At 40.5% G+C, this 18,116-nt stretch overlaps 1 long non-coding RNA gene across 1 annotated transcript; it reads left to right on the top strand.

The window, feature by feature from the left end:
- The first annotated feature begins 618 nt into the window (after positions 1-618).
- LOC127429177 (uncharacterized) lies at positions 619-6,381 on the top strand. Its single transcript, XR_007895242.1, has 3 exons — positions 619-648; positions 6,065-6,151; positions 6,237-6,381. It is a non-coding gene; the product is annotated as an uncharacterized LOC127429177 (long non-coding RNA).
- Positions 6,382-18,116: the final 11,735 nt, after the last annotated feature.

Genomic DNA, 18,116 nt, shown 5'->3' with positions numbered 1-18,116 from the left:
AGACAAAGGTTCATCAAGCACCTTCAAGAAAAATGGCAGACAGAGCTATATCCAATTCCACTTGGATTCTCATTTGATAACATTCATCTCTTAATATTACCCACATTAATTCTCTTTGTCAGTTTTAAAATCTAAATATATTAAATATATTAATTCTTTAATATAATTTCCATGCTATCAGTCATCTAACTTCTCAATTTGTTTTTCTTTTTTTTTATCCATTTATTTCTCTCCTTAGTAACCTGAGTTACATAACCATCAAGTAAAAGGTATTAAAATACTTTTTTTGCACCTTGAATAGACCCTTTCATAATCATATTCATTGGTTTGGGAAGTGACATCTTTGTTCCTAGAACATTTCCAGTTAGATGTCAAACTCATTCAAAACAACAGCTGGAGGCACTTCATTCATAGTGACACGTAGCGGTAATGTTAACATGATTATCATAACAAGTCATCATAAAATTTGGACCATGTTGTTCGATGGCTGGATGCTCCCTGGATGCCTGTAACTAACAAAAATGTAAGTGTTTAGATTTCTGAAAAATAAATAAATAAATGGACACATGAACTGTATCAGTAAAGCAAGACGGCTAGATACAAGCAGTACTAACAACCGTAGGATATGTAGCAAACATTCTTTTTCTGGTAGGTGAACAACATTTTTGACAACTAATTGTAAGTTTGATAGGAACCCTGATAGCACATGTACAGACGTTTATTTGATGTGGTGTTTTTTTGTGTCTAAGGTGTAGTTTTTAGGTTGTTTGCTCATCTTCAATACGTCTATAAGACGTTTCCTCTTGGATGTCAATAAGACATTTAGCAAATATCTTTGAGATGTTAGTAAATATGATCTTTTTAAGATGTTTAGCAGATGTTAATTAGAATGTGATGCTTTCCAGATGTAATGCTCTTAAACAGACATCTCAGAGATGTAAGTGTGCTATCTGGGAAGTGTCTGGCTAGTTAAGTTGGAGTATTTCTTTACGGGCTTTAAAAGTGACCTTCATTGATTATGATGGGAGCGATCAAATATTCCACACCTTTCCGCTGAGGAAATAATTATAAGCATCTAAACTACGACATACCTTCTTCGCCTCTTTCATGTATCCGTACTCAGTGTCAACAAGATAATGGTACGAGTCTGGATAAGTCACTTCAGGTAAACGTTTGATGTCCTTTGAGAAAAGTTGTTGCCTCAAAGTCATATTTAAAGGTTCTGGTAATGACACCTGCTTTTCAGTTTTTGTATACTGTATATCTTATTTGTTCTCTTTAAGTGTGTGCAAGTCTTTTTTGCTTTGACAGTTCTGGGTTACAAAAATGCCGATACTGAAAATGCTTCAGGACCAGATATGCGCAGTAGTGTTGTAATCTTTTGCTATTGTTCATGTCCTGGATATGGTATATCAGACTGATCTCACAGTGAATTCAGAAACAGAAGGTTGACTTTTCTTGAGCTAAAATCGGTCTGTGCTAACCGAAATGTGAAACACTGCCCCCAGTGGCCAAAGCGAGAAGTGTTGTTGGGCATATGGGTGCATGTGAGCTTGAGTTTCTGGGTCATATATATATGGAGGGGTGCCAAAAGTGAGTTGTAATCGATGTGTCTTTAGCTGTAAAGCATGTAATACAGTGAAGAGGAATGCATATTTTATAAACTCTGCCCCCCAACCCAAACCCCAACCCTCAACTTAACCATCATTGAAGTAAAAATGAATTTTCCTAGGGGAAAAATGCAACCTCTGAACTGCACTCATCACTAATTACACAAATGCAATTTCTGATTTCAAAGCAGGATGCAAACCCAGGTCTCCCATGATGCTGATAACAGGTTTCTGGTCACACCATAGGAGAAGAAACACAATTGTTCAGATGCAAAAATGTCTGATGGGAGATTGCCCTTGTCAGTAAGTCGGCATAATGGGGCTGATCTCAAGGTACAGAAATTGACCAACTTCCTGTGTGATCATGTGGAATACATGAGAGTGTATGCATCTTAATCATAAATTTCAACATTTTCAAAACATATCAAAAGTTTTCATACATATTTTGTAAGAGTACATTTTTGAGTTAAGAATATCAAGAAGTTTTCTCAGGGTTACACCATATGACATGACGTGCCTTTTCATAAAAATATTAATATTTAATGATAAGACAAAATAATGTTTAAAAAAAAAAAACCTTCACAAAGTGAGGTTTGTAACTTGAGGTTGTAAAGGGGTCTTTTTGTTTTTGTCAAATGATGACAAAATTGCTATCTGTTGGTTACACCACAAGACTTTGGCCCTGTTTATACCTGCTACGTTCCAGTCGAAGTCAGAGGTGGGAATATCCGAGTTGAAATTTCCCACTTTCAACAGCCAATCACACGAACACATGCCAAATGCATAAACACTTGTACAGTCTTCCAGATTCTTGCTAGCTGGCTACCTAGTAGCTGTTTCATGCGCAAAATAGGTGAAAAAGCAGGCATTGATTGATACACAAACAAGGAATAGTTCACCCAAAAATGAAAATTTGCTCACCCTTAGGTCATCCAAGATGTATCGGAGTTTCTTTCTTCATCAAAACAGAATTTAAGATTTTTAGGATTTCATTTCAGGCCTCCTCCTCTAAACAATGCAAGTGAATGTACTCCATTTTTTTGACGGTCCAAAATGCATACTTAGGGTGCATCAGAATAATCCACACGACTCCAGTCGACAAATAAATTTCTTCTGAACCAAACGATTGATTATTTTTAGAAACAAAACAATACTTGTATACTTTTTAACTACAAATGTTCCCTTCCGTACATCTCTGTGACGCGCAATCATGAGAGGGAAACTCAGGTACATCTTGGATGGCCTGAGGGTGAGTAAATTATCAGCAAATTCTCATTTTTGGGTGAACTATTCATATAACGTCCTCTTGTTCATTTATTGTATATTGCATAAACATACATTTCCTGAAGTGAAAATACTTAAAAAAAAAAAAAAAAAAAAATTTATGCTTCTCAAAACCCAGCTCCAGTTTATGCTCGGAGATCGCGCCATCTTGAAAATGATGTCAAATGACACTACTCGCTGAAGTTGGATGTCTGACTTTCAGTGGCATTCCAGTCATTATTTACAAGTCAGAGGTGGGAAAATCTAGAGTTCCGAGTTGCCTCAAAACCCGATCACTTGTGGTCAGGCGAGACACATCTCTGTTTACACTCTAACCACTTGTTTTTAGATTTTGAGGGGAGGGTCTGTGATTTCACAACGAAATACATCAATTACTATGTCAGTGTGTTGCTGCATGATAATAAACTGCAACAAAATCATAAAAGACAAAGAAAGCATGAAACAAATGCTGCACTGTTTCTCCCAGATGCAGATTAAATCTAATCTAAGAACAAATGCAACATTTTGAGCAGAACACTGTTATTTTAATGGATTACCTGTATTAAGCTGAGCTTCAGATTTTTGCTTCTCATCTGTGTCACTGGATGTTGATACCAGACACACTAAAGAAGATCTGGGAAGTTTTTGTGCTTGTGTATGTAATCGCTTTTTCAAATTTTTGATCGGACAGTTATTTCCTTTTAAATGCACGTAACCAGCACAGCTGGTCTCACAACAATTGCTTTAATACAGTGGTTGATTGACAGGTAAGGGGTGGCACTTTGTTGCTGTCCTGGATGCATCAACTCCTCAAATGTGATGATAATGGACAGGGTTTGTGTGACGTTGACCTGTAAATGCATATATGATAACTAAATTGTGTTTAGATTTCACTGATATCCGATTATAATGCTTCCCCTGGGGATCAGGACAAGCTGATCACAAACGCGTTTACACTTGTCTTTTCAATGTCTTTACAATTGTCTTTTTTTTTTTTTTTTAACTGTCTCTTTACTATTTGTGGAAAATGCAAAAACAAGTTGCTGTCTACGTGACCCTGAAAAGGTATATTTCATAGTGTCAAATGCTTTTCCAGTCTTTTTTTTTTTTTTTTTTTTTTTTGCCTCTGTACACTCAGATCAAGCTTCTTACATTATCCAAAAGAACAGCTGCCTGGAGGAATTTCATGTCCATGTGCTGTCCATTTGATTTCCCCAGCACCTGGGCCATGTCAGCAGAACCTTCAGTCAGCCTGCGGGAAGCTCACAGCCAGACTGACCTCTTTTGTGGAAGAGAGAGTTTTGAGCAGTCTGTTTGCATGTTGTTGTTTTGTTGACAAGCCAAAGAATGTGCAGTCAAGCAGAAAGCAATAGAATGCAGACCAATTGCCTGCTGAATCTCACCCGACCAAAGAATAGGAATACAGCAGCCAGTTTTCATCAATGCCATGAGTGACATTAGAAACTGTGTTCCCTCCCACACAATGAAGGAATGACTAGAGGAATGACACAAGATGCTTTCACCTGCCAAATATATAGTGGAAACCAGGAAGTCTGAAATATAAACATTGCATACACATGGAATGGTTAATGAGCATATACAATTTCCCATGCACACAACAGGATTTATAAAAAATAAACTTGCCATAAGTATGTGCATACCATTCGAACTCTCTCTAACTGCATTTTTGGGCTGCCACCTGCAATTTTTCACACTCAAACTAAAAAGCTCACCATTCACACTTGCCGTGGAATAATTGCAAGAAAATGGTCTCATGTTTTAGAAATCCCCCCAAATAATAATAATAATAAAAAATTTAAAAAAAGACTCCAATTATTCATAAATAATATAGTATATGTTTACAATCTTATGATGGAGAGAAAGTAAAAAAAATAGAAAAAATAAAAAAAAATCTGGTTCTGTTCACTCTATTTCACTTTAAAAACTCTTATTTCATTCCACTAGATAGCAGCAAGTACTAGAACTTATTTTCTTTATCCCTTTACATCACAATATGCAGATCTGAAATGTAGGTGGCACTCTATAGCATTTCTGCTCTCACAGATGTACTTGTCCATAGACATTCAGCCTAATTTTCAGTTCATGCACCTCAGTTGAATATATCGGCCTCTGAATGGACTAGAAGCTCAATCTAGGTATCATTAGACAACTGAGATCCTACCTTTTGCGATGATATATAACCTTTTATCACCAATTGTTGGTAACATATTTTTCCGATAATTTTAGTATGCTTGTCCTGCTGGACTGCATATTTTGTTTTGACATCTAAGATATAACATTGGATTATTCACCCAAGAAAGCTCAGACAAGTAAAAAACTTGTCTAGGGCAACAACCTAAAATGTATAGGATATTTGATATATGATTTGTCCATTTAAGGTCTATGTAAAAGACTTTTATATTCATATTAATATTCCTACCACATTACCTCTAGGTGGCGCTTATTTGCGATGCATATGTTTTTAGACCTTATTTTATTATTTTATGTAACAAAAATGCAAAGATGATGGTGTTCTGTGAACAGTTCAGATTCTAAGCTTTCAAATGATACCAAATATGCCTGACTTATGTCTCCAGGGACTTTAGCGTTTTAAGCGTAAACTTATTTTTGTGATTTAGCACCCACATTTGGACCCATTGGCGGGTCCATAGAGTTAAAGGGGTTTTAAACAATGAAAAAAAAATACATGAGAAGCAGAATTGCATATGGTAGGTTAGGTTTATGCTTACAACAATCAAAAGTTATTTTGCAGTGGGGTGCTAATGAAATAAAGTAACCTTCAGATGTGTAGTTCGTAAATAAAGGAAGCAACTGCTTCCTTTATTTACATGGTTTTCAACTTTTCAATATTATGAATGTCTCAAATGGAAATGTAATGGGGACCAATGAGCTTGCTGAATGGTGCACAACCCTGGTGTATATTACCATTATGTTGTCAGATGGTACTGAAATTCTTCTCACGACACCACAGTAAAACTCAGATAAAAAAAACTGTTCAAAGTGTGGTCTGCACCAATAACTTTTTCAGTGTGAATTTAAGGGACATATGGAGGTGAAGAGAGTCCTTGTAGTGTCAAGCTGGCAGAAAGCCTTCTTTCCAGCTCTGGAAGGAAGAAGCTGTCTTATACTACTCAAAACTAGCTGTACTTCATTCTGTCTTCTATCCACAGGGGCCTTAGGGGACACATGCAAAGAACAACTGATTTGTTGTTATGTGTTGTGTTTTTAATGGGCTGCTCCCATTTGCGTTGAACAAGGTGGGAAATGTTTTTGTGCACTTTAAAGTAGGTTACAGCCATAGCTGTTCATTTTTAATCCACCATAATGTGATCTTTCTTTCAGTGTATTCATGGAGGGTATGTGTTGAATCCCCCATTGGGCTGCGATCACCAGGTGGCTCGTCCAACTGAATGTCATTGCTCAGCCTCAAAGAGCTCAGTGTGTCTCCTCAAAGTCTGTCAATCAAGTGTGCTGACTGAGAGCATTTCTTCCCTTATCCTGTACCACTTTCAAGCACACTGCAGCCATGGCACAGGGAAGACACAATGGTCAAACAAAATCATTAACTGAGCTCTTCAAGAAAGAACCAACAACAGTCATGTACAGAATCGATTTTGATGCTAATGTTAATGCTTAATTTGTGCCCTACAAATCTGAGCGTTTTATTGTACTGGCTCAACTTAGACATGTTAATGTTACTGACCTTGTCAGAAATCTTCTTTAATATCTCTGTATGATGTGATTGTATCATAGGTCTGGAGCATAGTGTATAACTCACATCAGAAAACAACATTCAGTCATATCGTGAATTAACTCAGCAAAGGAATGAGCAAATCGTATTATGTTTGCATGACCAAAGCAACATAATTTTTTTATTTTAACCTATCTCTGATCTATCTTTTTTGTCTGTCCCTTACATATCTACGCTATCTGTTGTGTTTGATGATTAGGCTATTACTTATAAACACCATAAAGAGTCGGGACACCAGTGGGTTTACTTATTCTACTGAACTCAGGGTGGCTTACAACACAATTTTTTTAATACAAGAGTCGGACAACTAATATCTATCCCAGGGTTAATATATAACACTTGATACACTACATTTACTCTCCTCTAGATAAGAAATTCTCAAAACAGTTTCTCTTAAACAGAACATTGCCAATGTTTTCTCTGCAAATAAACTATAGCAAATCACATGGCTATGATGCCTCTTGTTTTTCTCAGTTCTTATAAATCAAGAGGTTGAGGAGATTTATGAATACGAGTTGGATGAGGTTTCTCTTCACAGGTTGGAACTGGTGTTTGTTGCGCTTGAAATGGAGACACAGCAACATCTTGTGGTGCTGTTGTGTCACTTCCACTGGTAGCAGTAACAGTAGATGTGAATGGAACATCTGTTGAAACACTTACCTGAGGAACATTTGATTATCTCAACTGATCAATATGTTGTCTTCAGATGGTATCTGTTGCAAACTCCACTGTATTAGAGAGTGGTCCTGTTTTTACCTTAACCTCTGCAGGCATCTATTTGCAATCCCATCTATTATCTCTAACAAGCACACTATCTTAAATTTTCTGCTCTCATGTTTTTCCTCCTCCTTGAGATTGTTTCAGCTGTTTGTCCTGTATGGTTCTTTTCAAATTTGGTCTCAGTAAATCCAGCCTTGAACTTAAAGAGTCTTCCAAGGAACAGCATGGCAGGTTGGTTGTAGCATGAGTTCCAATATGCAAATAAGAAATGTATTGAAGCTTTTGATTTAGTGTGATCCTTTCATCAGTCATGACACACAGTGCAAACTTTGCATTCATCTCTCAGCTAAGCCATTTGTAGCTGGGTGGTATGGCGTTGTGTCATGCTTGATTCTGTTGTTTTTTAGGAATGTCTGGAACACCTCAGATACAAACTGGGTCTCATTGTCACTGTTCCGGTACACCAGTCCTAGCAAAATGTTATCTCAGCACCTTTAATGTTTGCACAGCGGCGGTGTATGTCATACTGAACACTTCTGGGGGCAGAGGGGCCTCTGCCCAAGGAAGACGCAGTTTACCGACAGGGAAACAATTTAGCGGAAGATATATCACATGGGGTCACCTATGGGGAACCAGCGCATGTGGAGCACCTACCCCAGTACAGGGCTTAGTTAGCACATGTACTGGGCCGGCAGCGAGTTTCTCCGCAAACTCGTCTGCCACAGGGCTAAGGAAGAAAGTCATCCAGGGATCACAACTTGTGAACACGACTGGGAGTCAAAGGTGCACGTCTTCACCTCATGGGAGGGGAAAGGTGCTATACGCAAGCGGTACACCCGGCCAGCTATCCCTGAACTTACCTGTTCAGACCTGACAACACACGGGACGAAACCGGCTCAACCCGGAGATTATAGAACCTCACAAAGGTGTTGGGTGTCACCCAGCCCGCTGCTCTGCAGATGTCTGCCAATGAGGCGCCACTGGTCAGGGCCCAGGAGGTCGTTACACTCCTAGTAGAGTGGGCTCGTAGCGCCATGGGGGTGGCACGTCCTGAGCGTGATATGCCATCACGATGGCGTCAGCGACCCAGTGGGCGATCCTCTGTTTGGAGACAGCGCTTCCTTTCCGCTGTCCATCAAAGCAGACAAAGAGCTTCTAAAGCTCTGCGTGCGATCCAAATAGATGCGTAAAGCACATACCGGACATAGCAACGCCGAAGCTGGGTCTGCCTCCTCCTGGGGCAGCACTTGCAGGTTCACCACCTGATCCCTAAACGGGGTCGTGGGAACCTTGGGCACATAGCCCAGTCGGGGTCTCAGGTTCACGTGAGAGTAGCCCAGACCGAACTCCAGGCATTTTTCGCTGACAGAGAACGCCTGCAGTTCCCCTACCCTCTTGATGGAAGTGAGCACAGTCAAGAGGGCAGTCTTCAAAGAGTGTGCCTTAAGCTCAGCTGACTCCAGGGGCTCAAAGGGGGCTCCCCATAGAGCCCGAAGGACTACAGAGAGGTCACATGAGGGGATGAGACGCGGTCTGGAGGGATTCAACCTCCTAGCGCCTCTCAGGAACCTGATGATCAGGTCGTGCTTCCCTAAGGACATACCGTCCACTGTGTCGTGGTGTGCTGCTATAGTGGCTACATACACCTTAAAGGTGGAGGGGGAAAGCCACCCCTCCAGCCTCTCCTGCAGGAAGGAAAGCACCGATCTGATTGCGCATCTCTGGGGGTCTTCGCATCGGGAAGAACACCACTTAGGGAGCAGATGCCACTTCAAAGCATACAGGCGCCTCGTAGAGGGAGCCCTAGCCTGAGTGATCATGTCTATCACCATGGGTGGTAGGCCACTTAGGTCTTCTGTGTCCCGTCCAAGGGCCAGATGTGGAGATTCCAGAGGTCTGGTCGCGGGTGCCAGATGGTGCCAAATCCCTGAGAAAGAAGGTCCTTCCTCAAGGGAATTCACCATGGGGGCTGTCATGAGGAGCGTGAGGTCCGAGAACCACGTCTGGGTGGGCCAGTAGGGTGCTACTAGGACGACCTGCTCCTCGTCCTCCCTGACCTTGCACAGGGTCTGTGCAAGTAGGCTCACTGGGGGAAACGTGTATTTGCATAGTCCAGGGGGTCAGCTGTGTGCCAGCGCATCTATACCGAGGGGTGCCTCGGTCAGGGCGTACCACAGGTCTACCTGTGCTCGACCGAATCGATTACAAATCAGCTGGACCACCTGGGGGTGGAGTCTCCACTCTCCCCTGAGTGTAGCCTGTCATGACAGCACGTCCACTGCAGTGTTGAGGTCGCCCGGGATGTGAGTGGCTCGTAGCGACTTGAGGTGCTGCTGACTCCAGAGGAGGAGACGGCGGGCGAGTTGTGACATGCAACGGGAGTGTAGACTGCCTTGTCGGTTGATGTACGCTACCGTCGCCGTTTTGTCCATCCAGACCAAAGGTGGGAGCCCAGTAGTGTCCTCAACGTCAGACTGGACAGCCCGCTCTCCGATGCTGCAATCAAGAGATCATCCACTTCGCGAGCGCTGAAACGAGATCACGAACTCGCCCTGAGACGAGCCGGCGGTCTCATCCCAGTGAGGCAAACGAGCGTACTGGGGAATGGGAGGTCCGTGGGGAGTTACCTGGCAGAGTGGCTCCCACTGGGGTCCCCAAATCGCCCCCAGTGCTAACCGACACGGCCTCAAACCTGTAGGTAGAAGGACCGAGGCCGGGAGCCGCTGGGGTGGTCTTTCCTTCTAATGAAGGAAAAACCATGACCGCAACGTTGCCATGGTCACGCTCTCACAGTGAGAACATGACCCGTCCACGAACGCTGTCTCTGCGTGGGCAGCGCCCAAGCACGTAAGACCGCGATCGTGGTGATCGGAAGCGGAGAGGTAACGACCACAACCAGGAAATACACAAACGGAGATGCATCTTTAAAAAGACGCTCTCTGTTAATGCCACTCTTTTAAGAAGGGAAAATATACTCTTTTAGTAGGAAGAATATACTCTTTTAGCTGCTAAAGCGCCCAGGGGCGTTCTCTGCACTTCACCAGTGCAAGAGGGGGAGAAGCCACTGTAATGTGCCGTAAATCCAACAGCTTTTCGAGGTGAATGGATCGGCAGAGTAATTCAGCTCGCTGAACACAACTGCTTGGCTCTGAAGAGAAAATCTGAATGAGTGGTTGCATACCAACTCCTTTTATACCCGTATGTCCGGGGGAGTGGCATGCAAATTCCACTCGCCAATTCCCATCAGCCTTTTTGAAAAAAGCAGAGGTGTTTGGGGCTCCCAAGTGTGACCCCTAGTGTCACTACATCGACACAACATCGAGTGAGTGACAGATAGGGGACTGTTCCATTACTCGCGACAACACTGCTCCGGTGTCATATGCTGAGGCGAAGCATGCCAGCTTTACTGGTTTGTGTGGGTCAAAATGGGTCAACATCAGTTGCTTTTCCATCATTGGGCTAGTGCGAGCCAGGGGTATCAACTGGTCAGCACCAGACCTCTAGCCGCGAGACCAAAATCAGGGAGTGGAGAACAGTGGCTAAAAACCTGTTGTAGTAATTGACAAATCCAAGAAACAACCTCAATTGTGAGACATCTTTCGGTTGTGGAGCCTTTGCAACAGCTCTCAATTGGTCATGACACTTTGGTAGACAATTTGCATTAATTTTGTGTCCTCAGTATGTCATGCTTCTCTTAAAGAACTCACACTTGTCATGTCTCGCATGAAGTTCGTTGAAGCATTGTGTACCAGTCTTGAAGTACCTGATCCAAAGCCCTCTATTATAATGCAGGTGCTGAGGCATTGCCGAAAAAGCCCTTATGAGTGTAAATGGTCAGAAACACTTTTGAGTCCTCCTCCATTTTCATCTGCAAATATGCTTCCTCCAGGTCTATTTGATTGAAACGTTGTCCTTCCAAGAGAGTAGCGAAGATATCCTCTAATCTCTGTAGTTGATATTGTTCTGCTGACTGTTCGGGTTTATGGAGACTTTGAAATACCCACACAGTTTAAAAGTTCCATCTTTCATGGCAACAGGAACAACTAGGGTAGCCCAAGGAGAGTATTCCATCAGTTTCCAACTGATACAGCTCAGTTTTCACTTACTTAAGATTTGCATAGGGGACTGGGCATGCCTTGTGAAACGTGGGCACTGCATTCTCATTCAGAGTCATTTTGCTTTTGATATACTTGCTGCAGCAACTTTGGTCCAGCACTTTTTCAGTTTTTTTGTGCATAGTTAGGCAGGAACTGTGACTTGCAGACTTTTTTATGGATTTCCAGTCCAACTGCAACTCGCCCCCAAAGTGCTCGTCGCTCTGTTTGTACAATATACAGACCCAGTTCACTCTGTTGATCATGGTACTTTATAGTTACAGCCATCACTCCAAGCGGGACTTATGGGCTCACCAGTATATGTTTTCAGTTTAAAAGATGATGGCTTTTATTTAGAATTCTTAAAATGTCTCTCAAAGTCATTCTGTAACATCAGTGACACTGCAGAGGCTGTGTCCAACTTCATTCTGATTGTTTGCACTTTCACTTCTGGTGTTAGCCAGACTGCTTGTCTCAAGTCAATGTTCAGACTATATTGTAAATTTCTAAATTTGCGAACCAAGTGTCACTTTCTTTATCTGATTTTTGATCAACAGCATACACATCCTTGCTTTTCTTTCTCTGAGCCTTGTGCTGTCTCTCTCTCTAACTGAATGGTAACTCCGAACGACATGCTCTTTGTAGGTGTCCTATTTTTGCATTTCTTGCACGTTTCATTTTTGAATCTGCACTGGTTTCATGCATTTTGCATTTTCCATTGAGGTTTACATACAGTGGTCATTTTATTCACAGACATTTTCTCTGCTGATTGCAACTCTACTGCATCTCTAGCAGCTGTTTCCATGGCGACTGTGATTTCCACTGTATGATTGGAAATGACATCTGCCTCCGTAAGAAGCCTCTTCTGTATACTTATTTTTATCAAATTCAACAGACAAGACGGTCTCTCAGTGCATCATTTAGTACATCTTCAAACTGGCAATGTTCTGACCACTTATTAAGTTCAGTTACAAAAGCTACAATTGAATCTCCTTCATTCTGGTTCCATTTATGAAACCATTTAAGTTCATTCTGCCTCTCGCATGACATTAGCGTGTTAAATAAGCATATTGCAATGCCTATTTTTTGAATAATCCAATCAGTGTAAGCATTAATCAGTATTAGTCAGTATTAATAAATACATTATTAATTAAAACTACTTCCTCCCTCTTATATAATTTTCTCTTTATTTAGAACTTGACAAACATAGTCCAAGTAAACAATACAATCATTTTAAATTAACCCTACCATAATGCTAAATTTCACATTATGCCACATTTTTGATGTTGTTGAATAGTATTTACTGTTATTATAAACTTTCCTTAAAAAACTCTACATCTTCTCAAAGCAATACAACAAAGGAAATAATACATAAGTAAAAAAATATCCTCCAAAAAAAAAAACAAACAAAAAAAAAAAAAACTTCATTAAGCTCTTATTGATTTAACCCATGTATTCTCTTCGTTTATGTGTTACCTTAAAGGTATTGGGGGTCAATTTTGACCCCACACACTAAAAGTGTGATTGTAGAGAAATTATGTTTTTTTTTTTAAACAAATATTATATCACTTTCTTCAATTATTTAAAAACTCTAAATTTGTGCAGTTTATTGGGGGGGTTGTAGTATTTATTTACCTTATTTACCTCAAAATTAGTCAACAATACCATTAATTTACATATAAAATAAGGAATTTTTATGTTAAATTCACTTCAGTGAAGATCTACATTCCTCAATTATATTTTTGGAGAGTATGCCATGTGTTAGGGACAGATTGCTACCATCTCCTGGTAAGAAAAAACTTAAGTCAAATTAAATGAAATTACAATATATAACCAGCAGGTGGCTGCAGAGGTCCATTCATATGTCTGGTTGTGGCAAACTGAATTGTTTTTAGTTCTTAAACAAGTTATGCATTTGGATATATATTTAGACATTATCAAAGACATTAAAGATATTATTTTTTATAGGTGTTATGAAGTGTCAGTTTTTGCAATGATGCCCCATAAATGATTACATTCCATTGTATTACAAAGACACAACTTAGAGTAAGATTTTAGTCACCTATTATTTATTTCAAACATCTCAATTCAATAATTCATTAAGTTGATTTCATGAAGAAATAAATAAAACAAGTCAATAAAACCAACAGCAATAAATGGAAATTAACAGAAATGAACAGGAATGAACAGTGAACATAGTACTTGAATAACATTTTGCAACGGCAAACATTTTTGCAGGCATCAAAATTCTGAACATTCAGTGAACTGAACAGCAATAAAGAGCAACAACAAATTAATAATTTATAAAAATGAAATTAAAAAAACATGGTAAAAATGTAAAAAAAAGTGTGATACTAAGTATCATAGTCTTTTTTCATGAATACACGCACATCTGGTAGAAGGTCACAAAAAAGGTGTGAGCCTTGCAATTTTTTTTTTTTTTTTTTTTTTTTGCAGTCTGTGCATATCATGCTGCCTTTAACATCCTTTTTACAAGGTCACACCTGACACCTTTTCCTTTTGTGAGGAGGAGCTGCTGTGGAGGGGCCTGCAGCTTCGTCATCTTCTGAAGAAGATATATATAAGCCTTTGATCTGTGTGTGTGTGTGTGTGCTCATTGTGGATTTGTAATGGTCTCATCCTTTCATCTCTCTCTGTGTGTATGTGTGTGTTTCTGAGTGTGTGTGTGTGTGTGTGTGTGTGTGTGTGTGTTCATTGTGGATGTGTAATGTTCTATAATAAAAAAATGCTCTCTGTTGCAGTCTCACCTATTCATTCCTGTGTTTGTGTATGTGAGTGCATGCGTTCCGCAATGTGGCTGTGTTATAGTAACACCCCCTTGTGTGTGTGTGTGTGTGTGTGTGTGTGTTCTACATTGTGGTGGATTTATTGATTTAATTTGACAAATAATAAAAGTTTTATCGTCTTTCCCATTAATTTCCAATGTGGGGTCAAATTTGACCCCAAACACCATGAAAGGTACTTTTTTTTTTGTCACACCACCCCACCAACAGAATCCAGCCTAGTTTTTTGTGTGTGTATAAATAGGTAATGTCAGCAAGGTCATGAAATCTCATGCCACTGAGATGAAGGAAACCATGTTTTTTTAAAGAAGCAAAGTTCAAACAGGGTCATCATTTACCCCAATACCTTACAAGTGTTAAGTAATCTCTATAGAGAATATTTGAATATCTGAATTTAAACATTTATTTAAACAAATTAGGTTTGTTTCCTAATATCTAACATCATTCAATCTGAATTTTATTGAGGGTGATGTTGTGTAGTTTAAAAACCCCATGACACAAAATTGTTTGCGCATCACACATTGTTTTATCCGTTTTCCTCGTCAGTGGTGGTTAGAATGTCAGGCCGTTTAAGATGTTCCTCCATACATCAAACTTCCTCCGTAGCACTTTAAGGTAAAAAAAAAAAAAAACCTCAGTAGAATTTAAATGGGTCATGCAAGTTTTGTGGTTTGTGCAGAGAAAACCGGATTGAGTAGCATGAGTGATCCCACTCTGCACTCTGCTCTCCTGTCTCTGGAGCACAAACGGGAAGCCTGCTGGACTTGTGTGCACTTGCATGCTCCAGATATAGTGCATGCCACAATCACATGAAACACAGCTGCACATGTCAGATGAGAAGCATATTTAGAATGTGAGATGAATGTCATTGAATTTGCAAGCGGAATTTCGGACCGCTGCTGAAAAATTGACAGTGTCTGAAAAATCCTGTTTCTCCAGTTCTCTCATGTGAAGCCATTCCGCCTTCCTCCTCCATATCTCCGACAGAATGTGTGCTGCATACTTGTAACGTACATAGAATGAGGTGCACATTTCTTGTCACGTGGTGCCGATTTTGCGTAAAAGCGATAGAGATGATAATCCAAAATGTATCCCCTACATCACTGTAGCAACCTTATGCCTGCATCATGAAAACATCCTTGTCGTTCCATCCTTAGTTCGATTCTGAACTGAAGTGAGAAGTAAGAAGTTAATGTTGAGTGCTAATTTTATTTTAAAATGTAGCCTTGGGTAAAGTATTGAAATCCTCCTAAATGAGTTGAACACAGCATCAGAGTAACACTGAAAATATAAACAAAGGCTGACATTTTGGTGATGCAGACAACAGAGCAAGGAGGACATTTTGGTGGCGCAGGCAAAAAGTCGCTATGGGGACGTATGGTTCTGAAAGTGTGTTGGACAATAATACCCTCACTGACATTAGCCACGTTTCCACTATCGGGCCAAATGAGGGCGTGCTAGTGCATGACAGGGCCAGTTGCATTCCCACTGTCACTTCCGGGGCTTCATCGTGACTCGTCAGGGCTTTCTCTGGGCCAATGGCCTTTGGCTAGTCAATTACCCTCGGGCCAAACAAGGCCAACTAGGGAGTGAGGCAGGGTCGATGTCAAAGGCGGAGTTTCGCCGAACTTGCCAAGTTATGTATCCAATGCACAACGGAACAGGTACGGGAAAAATTTAAAATTGCAGGTACAGTACAAATCCATTAAAATGCACAATGGACAAAGCAGTGACCAAAGAAAGTACATTCCATAGTTCAAGATCATGGACAGTGTGCTGGGATATTGCCCCGCTGTTAGTGGAGAGACCACTCGGGACACCATGGCAGTTACAGTTGGTAAGTTGTCAATGCTAACTTATCTTTTTAGCTAGCTACTGTTTACAAGCGATATAAACTCGATATTCTAGATAACTAGATAACATGATACCTCAGCTTGAGCTTCCCTCTTGCTAGTGAAATGGGCTGGGTGTGTGATGTTGGCACCAGGGCGGCATGTTAAGGGAGGGTTTTAGGGCAACGTTGCAGGGCTATTGGCCCAATGGTGGGAACGCAGATCGATTTTGGGTCTTGCGGCATGAAGTCAGAGGCTATTGGCCCCGGCTGGCCAGTTGGTAGCCCTGGGTCCACTATGTAACACAATTTTTGTTCCTGGGTAGTAAGTGTTATTTTCCAATTGCTTATGCTTCAAAAGTATAGAAAATGGCTATTATTCCCCACAAACTTTGCTTTTGTGACCAGGACAGTGATATTTTGAAATTTACCTATTTCCAATGAGAAAATGGGTGAATTTGTGTCTTTTCGTACACATAAAGTCAGAAAAAAAACAACATATGAATCCGAAATCATTCTTTATCTGTGGTCCGACGAAGACACCGGCTTTGACCTTTGCCTTAGACAGCTTAGGGAAGAAGTCTTGAAGGTACTTGAAGGCTGCTGACTTCTCATCTAGAGCTCTGACAAATTGTTTCATAAGGCCCAATTTGATGTGCAGTGGTGGCATCAGCACCTTCTGGGGGTCCACCAGTGGCTCCCACTTGACGTTGTTCCTCCCAACAGAGAACTCGGTCTGCTGTGGCCAGTCCTGCCTATGGTAGTGCGCTTTGGTGTCTCTGCTGTCCCAAAGGCAAAGAAAGCAGGGAAACTTGGTAAAACCGTCTTGGAGACCCATTAGGTATGCCACCATTTTCAAGTCTCCTATGACCTCCGAGCCGTACTCATCATACTTCAAGGCATCCAGCAAGGTCTTGATGCTGTTGTAATCCTCTTTGAGGTGCCCCGAGTGAGCCAGGGGAAGAGATGTTACCATTATGGACCAGCACGGCTTTGATTATTACTTTAGTATAAATACATGTTAATTTGGATTCATATGTTGTTTTTTTCTGACTTTATGTGAACGGAAAGACACAAATTCACCCATTTTCTCATTGGAAATAGGTACATTTCAAAATAATCACTGTCCTGGTCACAAAAGCAAAGTTTGTGGGTAATAATAGCCATTTTCTATACTTTGAGGCATAAGCAATTAGGAAATAACACTTACTACCCAGGAACAATAAAAAAAAGAAAAGAAAAATGTGTTACACAGTGTAATGGAAAAGCGGCTATTGATACCTTAATAAGAGAATTTCAGAAATGATATAATTAAAATAATATAGAATAATAAGGCTTCTGGTTGTGCATGATGCGCAGGTCACTTACTTAAAACTTCCTTAAACTTGTTTGAGTATCTGTCGTGTGATTGATTGTAGAGCATGTATGCCATATTGAAGATCTCTCCCGAGATGCACAGGTAGGGGTGCAATCCAAATATAATTTTAGCTTGTGCTCAGTAGACCAAAACTCCCCAGTAGGTTTGCTATTCTCGTATCTCGCTAGCGTGCCTAGGCATACTGGAGAACTAAGATAATAGTGTATATTACACTGCAGACAGGATTTACTGCAGAGATAGCTGTCACATGTGTGGGTGATCTCTCCTGCAGATCAGCGATAAGGCATCAAAACTCCCCCATGCCCATCACGTAGCATTTCCAAAACAGTGCCTGCTAGAGCCCTTGTTCAACTACTCTCCTCTTTTCCATCTAAATCTATTTATAAGAATGAAGTGAATGTGGCTACACATTCAAATAGTTATGTTTTGCCACTGAATATTGTGGGCATGTACAAATGTCACTTGTTGGTTAATATTACAGTAAATCTTTTCTACATTAGAGGTGCACTCAGTAATTTTTTCCTCATTAAAAAAAGATTTACTCCAAAAGAAATGATGAATAATTTTGAAACATATGTATAAAATCATGATCACTCACATGAGATGAAGACACTAGTAATATCAGTAACCTTATAAAAGCTGTT

This window comes from Myxocyprinus asiaticus, chromosome 38 (genome assembly GCF_019703515.2).
Source record: "Myxocyprinus asiaticus isolate MX2 ecotype Aquarium Trade chromosome 38, UBuf_Myxa_2, whole genome shotgun sequence".
Lineage (NCBI taxonomy): Eukaryota > Metazoa > Chordata > Actinopteri > Cypriniformes > Catostomidae > Myxocyprinus > Myxocyprinus asiaticus.
This window is presented reverse-complemented; position numbering and strand designations above follow the sequence as displayed.